At 38.7% G+C, this 11,407-nt stretch overlaps 1 pseudogene; it reads left to right on the plus strand.

Annotated features, from left to right (window-relative positions):
* The first annotated feature begins 7,409 nt into the window (after positions 1 to 7,409).
* On the plus strand, positions 7,410 to 8,352 carry LOC104079956 (annotated as a pseudogene).
* Positions 8,353 to 11,407: the final 3,055 nt, after the last annotated feature.

An 11,407-nucleotide genomic window follows, 5' to 3' on the forward strand; every position in this document is an offset into this window, starting at 1 on the left:
GGGGGGTGGGGGTGGGGAGAAAAAAAGAAGGGAGGGATTCAGTCATATGTGCAGTTAGCTTGAACTTTGTTTTTGGAAAGAAAAGAAGATAAACTGATAATCATTCAGAATGACCATTTTCATTATAGCTACGGGGTGAAAACCCATAGTAGTGACAGAGAAGGGGGAATCTCTTTAAACGAGACTAGTGCTGAGGGTGGTATTTTCTGTGTTTTCTGTTCTGTTGTCAATTGCTGCAGGAAATTCATGCTTACTGTGTCTTCCAGAAGTTTTCGTATCACTCGTTGTATAGAAAGTTGCATCAGTTTTGCAGAATGCTGCAGACTCACAATGTTTTAATGGTTTCAGAAAGCAGCTGGACAAATTCAGGGAAGAAGAATCCATTAAGAGCAATTAAATATGAAGACATTTTGTCTGGCTTTAGAAACCTCTGAACCACAAATCACTGGAGGTTGGGAGGGTGTTCTTGAGAGGGGAAGGCTTAAAATAATGATAGAAAAGTGAATGAAGTTACTCTTAGCAGTAACTTCAACAGCAACATTTTAAAAGTTAAATGTTACTGCTGAATTGTATGATAGCCTGCTCCCTCCCTCCAGGATCACCTACTCGGAGTTATGTTTCCATTTAGTGACATAGTCTCTACCTGTTTGAGAGGAAGGATGATTTTCTGATAAAATGCAACCATTGGATGTTGTCTAGAGCGAAATTACTCTGTGGAGCTGTCCAAGAATTTCAGTAGACTTCATCCTCTTCTCTCTCTCTCTGAAATCCATAAAAATATAATAACATAAATGAAATCATCCATCTAGTTCATAATGGAGCATTATAACCCTGTCTCAATTCTGTTTCTGATCTCAAAATCTAGGCAAACAGAGCCCTCTATCTGTCTGAAACTTGTAAATAAGTTCTCAAGAAAAGCTTGTCTTGAAGGCACTTCCACTTTACTCAATGTCTTTCAGAGGAATGTCAGCCTTTTTCTATCCTAAATTTTCTTCCCTGTGCATTGATGTCAAATGAATTCCTTGGGAGTCTCTCCTTGATCACGATGGCTATAACACTGGCTTTTATAGAAAGAGAACATGTAGGTACTCCTTGCTGGTGAATTTTTCTGACCTGGGCTTTGAGTAAAGAGAAAACTGAAGCAAAAAAAGATGGGGACTGTCACTTCTGAGTTCAAGACAAACCTAGATGAGTGATGCCACAGGAAGGCAACTAGTCTTGAACTGAGAATGAATATTAAGTGCCGCCTTGGAAAAAAAAAATACAAAATAAAAATGTCTCTAAAGGAACACAATTGATATTTTGGATTTTTTAAAATGCTACTGTTCAAGGGTTTTGCTAATTCTGGTATTTTACATAGACATGTTACTCCATGGCATCTTCCCATGTTCCCTGTTAACTAACCTCTCCAAACCTTGATTTTTATCTTTTCCTGGTATTCTAGTTTTAGTTACATGTTCTTAGTCTTACAGCCTGTACATACAAACTGCGAGATGCTGTGCGTGTCTTGAGATATTTTGGTGATTCAAGTTCAGGGAGCAAGTACTGGGGGTAGGACTTCGCTTTGTTATTTGGCTGGAACACAGTGAATCACTGAGGTGTTGGAGCTCTGTCTTGAAGCACTGCTTCTTTCCATGGTAACTCATCTGTTCTGGCTGTGGAAAGAAAGTGGTCGACAGTTTTGCAATTATTGGGAAGAATGTGATCTGCCATGTTGACAAAGGATTACTTTGTCATAAGTGGAACAAAGTTTCCTGTCTCTGGGCTGTGTCAGTCAAGTGTGAGATGAACAGCAATTCATTGATCTGGGTTATCAAACTGATCTAAATCCAAAAGCATACCTCTTCTCCCGAGTCACTTTGGTAGACTTTGCTTTTAGAAACAGAGAATGAAGGGTGAGTGGCCGTGTGTAAGAAAACCTAAGACATGGATCTCATAAAGCCAAGTTACTCAAAATTCTTGGTATAGAAACTCCCACTTCATTTAAATGCATATAAATAAAGTAGGATTTTCTATTTTATTCCTTTCACCCCATGCATATTGCACAGACAGCAGAGTTCTCTAAGAGGCTTGGGGAGGCCTGGAACAGGTTGTTAGCCTGAGGATTCTCTTTGTTTTACTGAAGAGGATCTGAATTTTAGGCCTGAAAAGTATTTATTGGAGGCCAGTCACACAGTGAAGGCACTAGACAGGTTTAATAATGATTGAGACGCATAGCTATCATTCTGTGGAATCTTAAGAGAAATTGGGAGGTAGAATATGTTTACCAGTTGATAAAGAATCAGATATTTAATTACCACGTTAAACAATTAAATACAGCCTGGGCTTCCTAAAGCACATCCTGAAGTGGATGTGTTTGTGTTTAAGAACAGGATCAAATGTGATGTTGAAAGCATGTTAAAAAGAGGGAAGTGTTCCACAAACTTATTACCTTAAGTGCTTCTGCAAGGCATCAAGCACAAATTAGACCTTCCAGAAAATGAGTTCATATTCCCTCCTTTTCCCTGATACTGATTGTGAAGAGAGCTTTTTAGGCTCCCTGCCTGTCATATTCCCTATCTGTCAGAGCAGGCCTTCAATGGCTATGGTGTATCTCCCAAGGAATAATTTTTTTTTTTTTTTTTTTAATGTTGGGAGTTCGTCCTAGCAGGCTAGTACTTAAGTACCCTTATTTAATTCACATAATCTTCCCATGTTAGTATTCATTCTCCTGCACATCTGAGAGACACGTTTCTTCTTTGGTTAAGCAAAATACTGTAACGAGTATTGATAATTTTAAGGTAGGATCTTTATGCCTGCCCATTTTGTGATCTGCTAGGTGACTGCAAGGCCATGATCACAGGTTTATGAAGCTGCCCACATCATTGTGTTCATGCCTTAGAACTGTCTGTGTCTTTCTGTGGGTGTAATTTACTTCATTTTTGATATCTGCAATTAAAGAATGATCCTGTTTATGGAAATTCCATTGTAATAGATAACTGGACCTTAAGACAATGTGTAAGAAAGTTATAAAGTCTTTTTTGAAACTGTTACTTTAAATAAGAAGGTATAGAGATTCAGATTACACTGGAGAGGAATCACATATTCAGAGAAGATGGGAAGTAGCATGCAGGATATAAGTTTAAGCAGTCCTTAATGTTCTCTGAAGTGGTAGAAAATTGTTGTTAATTGTGTTGTGAGGGGGAAAAAACACATCTTTGATCGAGGAAAATAAACGTAAATGGATGTACATTATACAGTGTCATAAGAAAGAGTTGTAAATGTGGGGCTGGTTTTAAATACTGATTTTTAATGATTTTAATGATTTTAATGATCGGAAGTGAAAGTGAATATTGATCTTCTAGAATAGAAGATAAATTTTGTATATTGAATGATAGAAATTTAGAAGTACAAAAAAAATTATGGATAATTAAGATAGCAGGTGGAATTTCATATAGTATGTTGAGATTTTTAAATGGAAGTGTTTGAAACTATTTGTATCCACTGTCTCATGTATACATAGCTGATGGTGTTCACGAAACTGACCTGAGTATCAGAAAAAGTAGGGAGTATGAAGAAAAAGTTAGAAGCCCAAACAATATTTAGTTTAATAAAGAACAATATAGAAGCCTATACTGGAAAGCATGCTTTTATGTAAAACATAAGTATAGTTCAACTTGACATTTTGCTAGAATCTAATCATCCTCCTCTCAAATGTAGAATAGCAGAATGAAATTTCAGATAAATGGTACGGGTATATCCAAGAACTGTTTGCAGAGAAGACAGTCAGGAGGGAGGGTGAATCAACACATACCATGTATATGGGTTAGAAAGGGATTCTGCTGACTTTTAGTATGAGAGTAAGGGGGTATCCACTCACACTGAGGAGCAGCAATTATAGTGTAAAATTAATTTGTGGAACTCAAGTTAGCAAGGTATCTTTAAATAAGAACTCCCTAGAGTCTTGCAAAAGGATGTCAAATTAACAGAGGAGGAGAAAATCCCCATACTATGGCATGGGTTAATTTGGCCCTCCTCTTCTGTCCTCTCTCCCCTCCTCCTTCAGGGCACCAGCTAACTGCATAAGCAACTGAGTTTAGGAATAAACCGTCCCAGAGGAAAAGACTTTAAAACTACCAACTTTGAGAGGTTTCTTATAACTTTTCCTTGTAAGATAAGGTAATAGTCAGAACTGAGGAGAGACTAATGGATTTAAAAACATTCAGGTTCCTGATTCAGGACAGTTGTGATGTTTCTGTTTGCAGTTTTTTAGAGTTAATTTTTCAGAAGTTAAAGCGTTGACAGATGTAATTAAGTACCATCAGGTACAGCAGCAGTGATATAATGGTAAGAAGAAGAGGGATTAGTGAGGGAAAGAAAGCTGAGCTCTGGAGTAGAGGAAGAAAGAGCTAAGTAGAGCAGTGTGGAATTAGCAGAGAAGAAATGGTGGTGAGTGAAAGAAGTGTCCTATCATTTGGCTTGTTTGTATTTTTTTTCTTTGTTTGTTTTGCCTTTAGAAATCGAAGGCTCTTAAACTCACTAGTGTATATATATTCACAGAGTGGGCTGAAAATTTACTGATGTACAGTTTTCTGTTAAGAAATGATTATTTGATGGAATTGAAATATTCTGTGGGAATGGTTGGTGGGCTGCCCAGCTGCTTTGCTTTGCTCTTGGCTGCTGGCCATCTTGTCTGCTCCCCCAGCTGCCTGTCATGTGGGCCTGCTGCCTTGTCTGTTGTATCCTATTTTAAGTATTTGTACATTCTAACAAATAAAACAGCAAATCACCAATTAGAACACCAATTAGTGATTACTACTAAACCAACTACAGTCTTAATTGGAAAATAATTTTCAGTAATAATTGCTTGATATCTAACTAGCAACCATTAATCAATGATCTTGCATTTCGATACTTAAAACAATTAAATCTTTAAAAAATTAACACATTCTTATTTTAATATTTGATATATTTATAATAATACATAGAATATATACCCCAAAATATGCTATCCAGTAACATTTTCCATTTTCAGATCACTAACGTAAAAATTGAGTCAAAATAGAAGCGACCAGTGAGATTTTTTTTCTAAAGCTGATATTCAGAATTTTGTTTCAAATGTGGGATTTTGTTCAGTTTGCGGTTTACAGAACAAACTGTTTTTATGCTAGAGCTAATGAAGCCTGAGTAATGACGGGCTGCTGTCTGTTGTCCTTTTGCACCTCCTGTCCTCCCTTCTCCCACTTCTCTTTGTCAGCACACACAAACTGGAATTCCTCTAGTTTTCCTAGTGAAGCATCCTGAATGACATCTTGTTTCCTATGACAGCTCTGAGCAGGAAAAGCGCATGTTTAATTTAGATCTGTGCTAATGGGCTAAGTGTCTCTTCCCAAAGAGGAGAGACTAATTAAACTCTATGTGCTTTCAGAAAGTAGGCCTTGGTTTGGGGGCTCTTTTCTCTATCCAGCAGGTATTTTCAGTGACATTCCTCAAGTTTTTCTTCTTTGAGATGTCTTGCTTTCTATAAAATTCATTTGAAGGCAGCTAACAGGTTCAAGAGTTATTCAGCTGGAAAGAACAACATGTAAGTAGCAACAGCATTCTTGGGGAACTTGGTTAAAAACTCAATGTAAAATTTTTCCATTAAGCAGAGTTCCAGATTCAACTTGGTTCTAGTTACTGCCCAGCACAATGTGGCTTAAGATTCAAGGAAACAACTATAGACAGTTTTGCCACTTTTGCCACTTAATTTTTGTGATCGTTTTCCTTTGGTTTTTTTAGTGGTTTGCTTGTGTGTATTTGAATCACTTTGTAGTCATTCATGCTGTAGTGTATTCAGCTTGTTCCACTCCCATTTTATGTGGAGTGCCTCAGGTAGAGCAGTTGTGTAATTAATGATATTAAGGCTTTTTTCCAACACAGTAGTGATTCTCCAGCAGTGAGAAACTGACAGGGAAATAATGGGGCTACTTGTAAACTTAGTGGGATTCCTATCTTTGCTGGAAAGGGTTGGAAAAATGGTGAATCAAGAACGTAAAATTCCATACTAGTAGTTCTATTTCATAAAATGTTTTGAAGATGATGGGTATAAATAGTGATGATCACTTGCCATATAAAAGGGAATAAAACATTTCAATAAACTGTCCAAATATCATCTTCCAAAAAAGATGTTTCAGTAATGTTTGTGTGTATTCATGAACAGACATTAATTTCTGTACTTTGAAAACATTTGTGAAAAGATCTAATAATTTTTATTAGGTCAGCGTATCTAGCTGGAAAAAGAGAAAAGCCCAAATCCTTTAATAGGTATGAAATAAGAGCAGTAGTTGTCAAAGAAAAACAGAGGTTGAGAAGAACTGCTCTGTGTTTAATTTGCTTATGCTAATCAATATTGGGGCCCCACCTCAAGGGTATGGACAAAATAAGGAAGTACCTACAGGACAGCATTATGGGGGAATCTCTTTTCTGGGAAATCAGCAGAAATAGGTGCCTCTCTAAAGTGCTTGTACGCAAACAGATGCAGCATGGGGAAAAATGGGAGGAGTTAGAGGTCCACACGCAATTGCAGGGCTATGATCTCACTGGGATCATAGAGATGCAGTGCAATAGCTCAGGCAACTGGAGCGCTGCAGTGGATGGGTACAGGTTCTTTAGGAAGGACAGGCTGGGAAGGTGAGGAGAGGGAGAAACCCTTAATGAAAGAGCAGCTAGAATGCATGGAGCCCTGCTTTTGGACAGTTGAGAAGCCAGTTGAGAGATTATGGGTCAGGGTTAGTGGATGGCCAATGTGAGTGACGTTGTGGTGATTGTCTGCTACAGACCACCTGGTCAAGAAGTAATAGGTGAGCCCTTCTTCCAACAACTGGAAGAAGCATTGCATTTGCAGACACTGGTCCTAATAGTGGGCTTAACCTTGTATCTGCTGGCAGGGCAATGCAGTAGGGTACAAGCAATCCAGGAGTTTTCTGAAGTATATTGATGACAAGTTTGTGACACAATTGATGGAGGAGCCAACAAGGGGAGACGGTCTGTTCATCTCATGCCTGCAAACATGGAAGAATATGGTGGTGAGTCTGAAGGTTGAGGGCAACATTGAAAATGTTGCAGGGACTGTGGAATGATGGAGTCCAGGATCCTGAGGCAAGGGAACAAGGCAATTAGTAGAATCAAAATCCTGGACTTAGGAGAGGAGACCTTGGTCTGCTTGGGGATCAGCTTGGAAGAATCCCTTGGACATGGCCCTGGAGAGAAGAGGGGTCCATGAGAGCTTGTTAGTTTTCAAGAATAACTTTCTCTGAGCTCAAGAATAGTCCATCCTGACTTGCAGAAAGTTAGATAAAAAGGAAAGGAATCCTGCATGGATGAGCAAGATGCTCCTGACAAAATTCAGGCATAAAAAGGAAGAATACAAGAGGTGAAAGTAAGAATAGATGACTCAGGAGAAATATAGAGACATTGTCCAAGCATTCAGGGGTCGCATAAGGAAAGTCAAAGCCCACATGGAGTTGAATTTGGTGAGGGATGTGAAGGGCAACAAGAAGGGTTTCTACAAGTATATCAGCAGCGAAAGGAAGATGAAGGAATATGTGAGTGTGCTGCTGAATGGGGCAGGTAACAAAGGATATGGAAAAGACCGAGGTACTTAATGCCTTCTTCGCCTTGGTCTTTACTGGTAGGACTTGCCTTCAGGATTCCAAGACCCTTGAGACCAGTGGGAAGGTCTGGACCCAGGAAGACTTGCTCTCAGTAGAGGAGGATCAAATTTGGGAACGTTTAAACAGACTGGATATCTACAAGTCCATGGGACCTGATAGGATGCATCAATGAGTGCTGAGGGAGCTCACCCATGTCACTGTGAGACTAATCTCAATTATCCTAGAAAGGTCATGGTGATGGGGGAAGGTTCCTGAGGTCTGGAAGAAAGCAAATGTCACTCCTGTCTTCAAGAAGGACAAGAAGAAGGATCCAGGGAACTACAGGCCGGTCAGCCTCACCTCCATCCTTGGGAAGGTGATAGAGCAAATTATCCTGGAAATTATTTCCAAACAGACTCAGGGCAGGCAAGTCACTGGAAGTAATCAGCATGGATTTATGAAGGGGAAATTATGCTTGATGAACCTGATAGCCATTTGCAACACAATGATTAGCTTGGTGGAAGGGGTGAGAGCCATGGATATTGTCTGTGCTTACTTTAGTAAGGCTTTCCACACGGTCTCCCATAATATGCTCATAGACAAACCGATGAAGTACAGACTAGATAAGTGGTCAGTGTGGCAAACTGAAAACTGGCTAACCTGGGCTCAAAGGATTGTGATCAGCATCCAAAGTCCAGCTGGAGGCCAGCCACTAGTGGTGTACCCCTGGGGTGGATAGTGAGGCCACGGTTCTTCAGCATCTTCAGTTAATGACCTGCATTATGGGGTAGAGTGCACCTTCAGCAAGTTTGCAGAGAATACAAAACTAGGAAGAGACCACGTAGTTGTGCTTCTGTTCAGAGGGACCTGAACAGCCTACAGGAGCCTCATGGAGTTCAGTAAACGGAGATGCCAAATCTTGTATCTATGGACGAATAACCCAATGCACCAGCACAGGCTGGAGGCTGACTGGCTGGAAAGCAGCTTTGCAGAAAAGATCCTGGGGGTCTTGGTGGACAAGTTGACCATAAGCCAGCATGATTTTTTTAAATCATGTATCATACAAAATAAATTAGAAACTTTGTGATTGTTAACAGCATTCAGGGCATCTGTAGGGAGAGTATTAAGTTTGGTTAGATGAATCTTCCAGATGTCTTTCAAGGTGAATTTAGTCTTTGTGTGTTGCACAACACCTTTGCTCACTTGATTCATTTCAGAAAAATACTATTTTCTGTTAAAATACTTAAATTACTGAAAATATTTGTATCAAGTGGAAAATTAAGATGTTTACATCAAGTGAAATTTTACAACCTTCAGTGGAAGGCCCATAAGTCAGACACACATAGCAACAATCACTATTTATTTGCTTGGCTGGCTGTTATAATGACAAATTTGAGGAGGTACACTAGTTGATCAGTATTCCATTTTGCTAAGGACCTAAATTTAGTTATGGATAAAGGAATATCCAGTTTACAAAACTACATATATTCCATCATTAATGAAGAGGTTTTGAGTTATGTAATGTTGCTTTATCATTTTGTCTTTTATATTAAAGTGCTCCTTATAAAGTGATTGTGGCACAGTGTATTACTCAAGGGGTTTTGAATTTATTAATGTATCTTGAATTAGTTACTCTATGTGGGTTTTGATAATTGACTAGTAGTCTTGTCTTGATGTACCCTGTCCTTCCCTGTGTGATGGGAAGCTTTTTTACAGATAGTGCTGGAAAGCCACTTGATGGACAGTGATGGAACTAGACTCCCTCTTCAGCTTGTTTAAGCAGGTTTTGCCATATGTGTCTTAGTCCATGAGTGAAAGTGGTGGGACAGCAATATTTCAGAGAAGTTGAAAGAGTAGTGTTCATTCAGAGGGGAGCTGTAAGGAATAAGGAAATGCAGCACTGGTGGGGAATTGCAAAGGCTATGGACAAATCTACTGTGTTTCCTAAAGAGGAGACGAGAAGGGAGCAGGATGGGGAGGGGAGATTAGTAATTTCAAAGATAGGTACCACTTACAAGAAAAAAAAAAAAAAAAAAAAAAATCTTTGTTTTACTTTGTGGATGGTGTGGGATTTTTGTTTATTTGGTTTTTATTTGGGTTTTTTTTGTTTTTTCTGCTTCACTTTCTTAAGAACTTTTCTGTGAAAGGAAGAAAAAAAAGAGAGTATTTCTTAGGAATTAAGAAAGATATTAGCCGGTTTTCTTTTACAAGGAGTACATGTATTTTGGTAATACTCTCTGAAAAGATAAACTTCTTAAAAACAGGATGAAATTACTTTGTAGTTATTTACCCAGATGTTACATTAATTAATCTGTTATATATGCCAGAATATATTTGTCACAGGAATAATGACTTTTATATATTAATTGCTTCCACATGGCTGCTGGGATGCAGGCACACACCCAGTAACAATTTTTTGACTATTGTGATTATTGCTCAAGAGGCAGGGTCATTCAAGCATGTTACATATAGCTGTATTTTAAAGAACCTGTATAAACCTAATGATTTTTCAGGTACTGTAAAATTTCTTGAAGACCTTGAAGAAGCCAAAACTAATGATACTAATTTGTAATTCACTGCTTACAGGGATCTTAGTATTTTTGCAGCTGTTGGGAATGTGTAGAATATGTAGATAGGTAGCTCTCTTTTTCATGTTTATACAAATCTAAACAAATTTTATTTGAACCCTGCCCTCTTTCTCCCAAACACTTATAGTCTTTGTGACTGGAACTGCTAGAGCTTGTCAGCTCCCAAAGGCATATAGCTGTTTATGTACAAGAGCCTGAGTGGAATTTTTTATGCGGTACATATTCTCCAGGGAACTGTTATTACATATTGGAGTAGTGTCAGGAGGAAGTATTAGGCACGATAGTGTCAAAACTTCATCTTTCATTTTTTCAATAAAGAAATAAACATATTCACACATTTGAACACAAAAACTGTTCTTTTGCTTTGAACAGGTGGCTGAGAGACCCTGTGACCACAGGATGCAACCTAAACTGTCAAACCTTGTTTTCTTAGTTAGGTTTTCTGAAGAGCAGTGGCCCCCTGCCCATGTGCGTCTTCTGCAGCCTGGTGTGACGTGGGCTGGACTGCAGGTTCCACTGGAACTTGGGCAGCTGTGGAAGGGGCTTTCAGAGACCTGCTGGAAGCAATTTTAACATGTCATCAAAGACTTTTTGATTCCTGGCAATAGTAAGCAAATGAAAAACAGTCACTGGACTCACAACGGTGATGAACTTCCTCTTTTTTCTATAGTTTTCCTTCAGACTTCCACCAACCAACTGCATGGGGACTTTGTTTCTCCTGTTTTGTTTTTTATTTCGTAGTATGGTGGGATACACTCTGATTTCTGTCTAAGTATTATCAACTTTTTAAAGAAATAAATGGATTATTTTCCTTACATCTGACCCTGCCCCTTAGAGTCATAAAGAAGAAATAGTGTATTTGCCTACGTGTCTCAGTGGTTAAGGACCTGCTTGGAGAAGGCTAACAGGCAGGCTGTGATGTTATTTCATGTTTTTATCCATCTTGTACTAACTCATACAAGTTGATTTCTCTCAAGTCAAACACTTATTTGTGGCTTAGGAAGTAATAAAGTATTGCTTTTTTTTTTTTTTTAAACGTAGATTGCCTGTATAAATCTTTTATCTAGGATTTCACTCACAGTATTTGAAAAGTCATTGTAGGTTTGATATGCATTTTGTTGGTAGCAGTGTAGGCTTAAAGAGCTTTTACTTACTTTGCTTGCATTCTACTCTTGTGCTAATGCAGTTGTTTTTGGGGGGGGGGGG

The sequence above is a fragment of the Fulmarus glacialis genome, unplaced genomic scaffold (genome assembly GCF_000690835.1).
Source record: "Fulmarus glacialis isolate BGI_N327 unplaced genomic scaffold, ASM69083v1 scaffold38527, whole genome shotgun sequence".
Taxonomy (NCBI): domain Eukaryota; kingdom Metazoa; phylum Chordata; class Aves; order Procellariiformes; family Procellariidae; genus Fulmarus; species Fulmarus glacialis.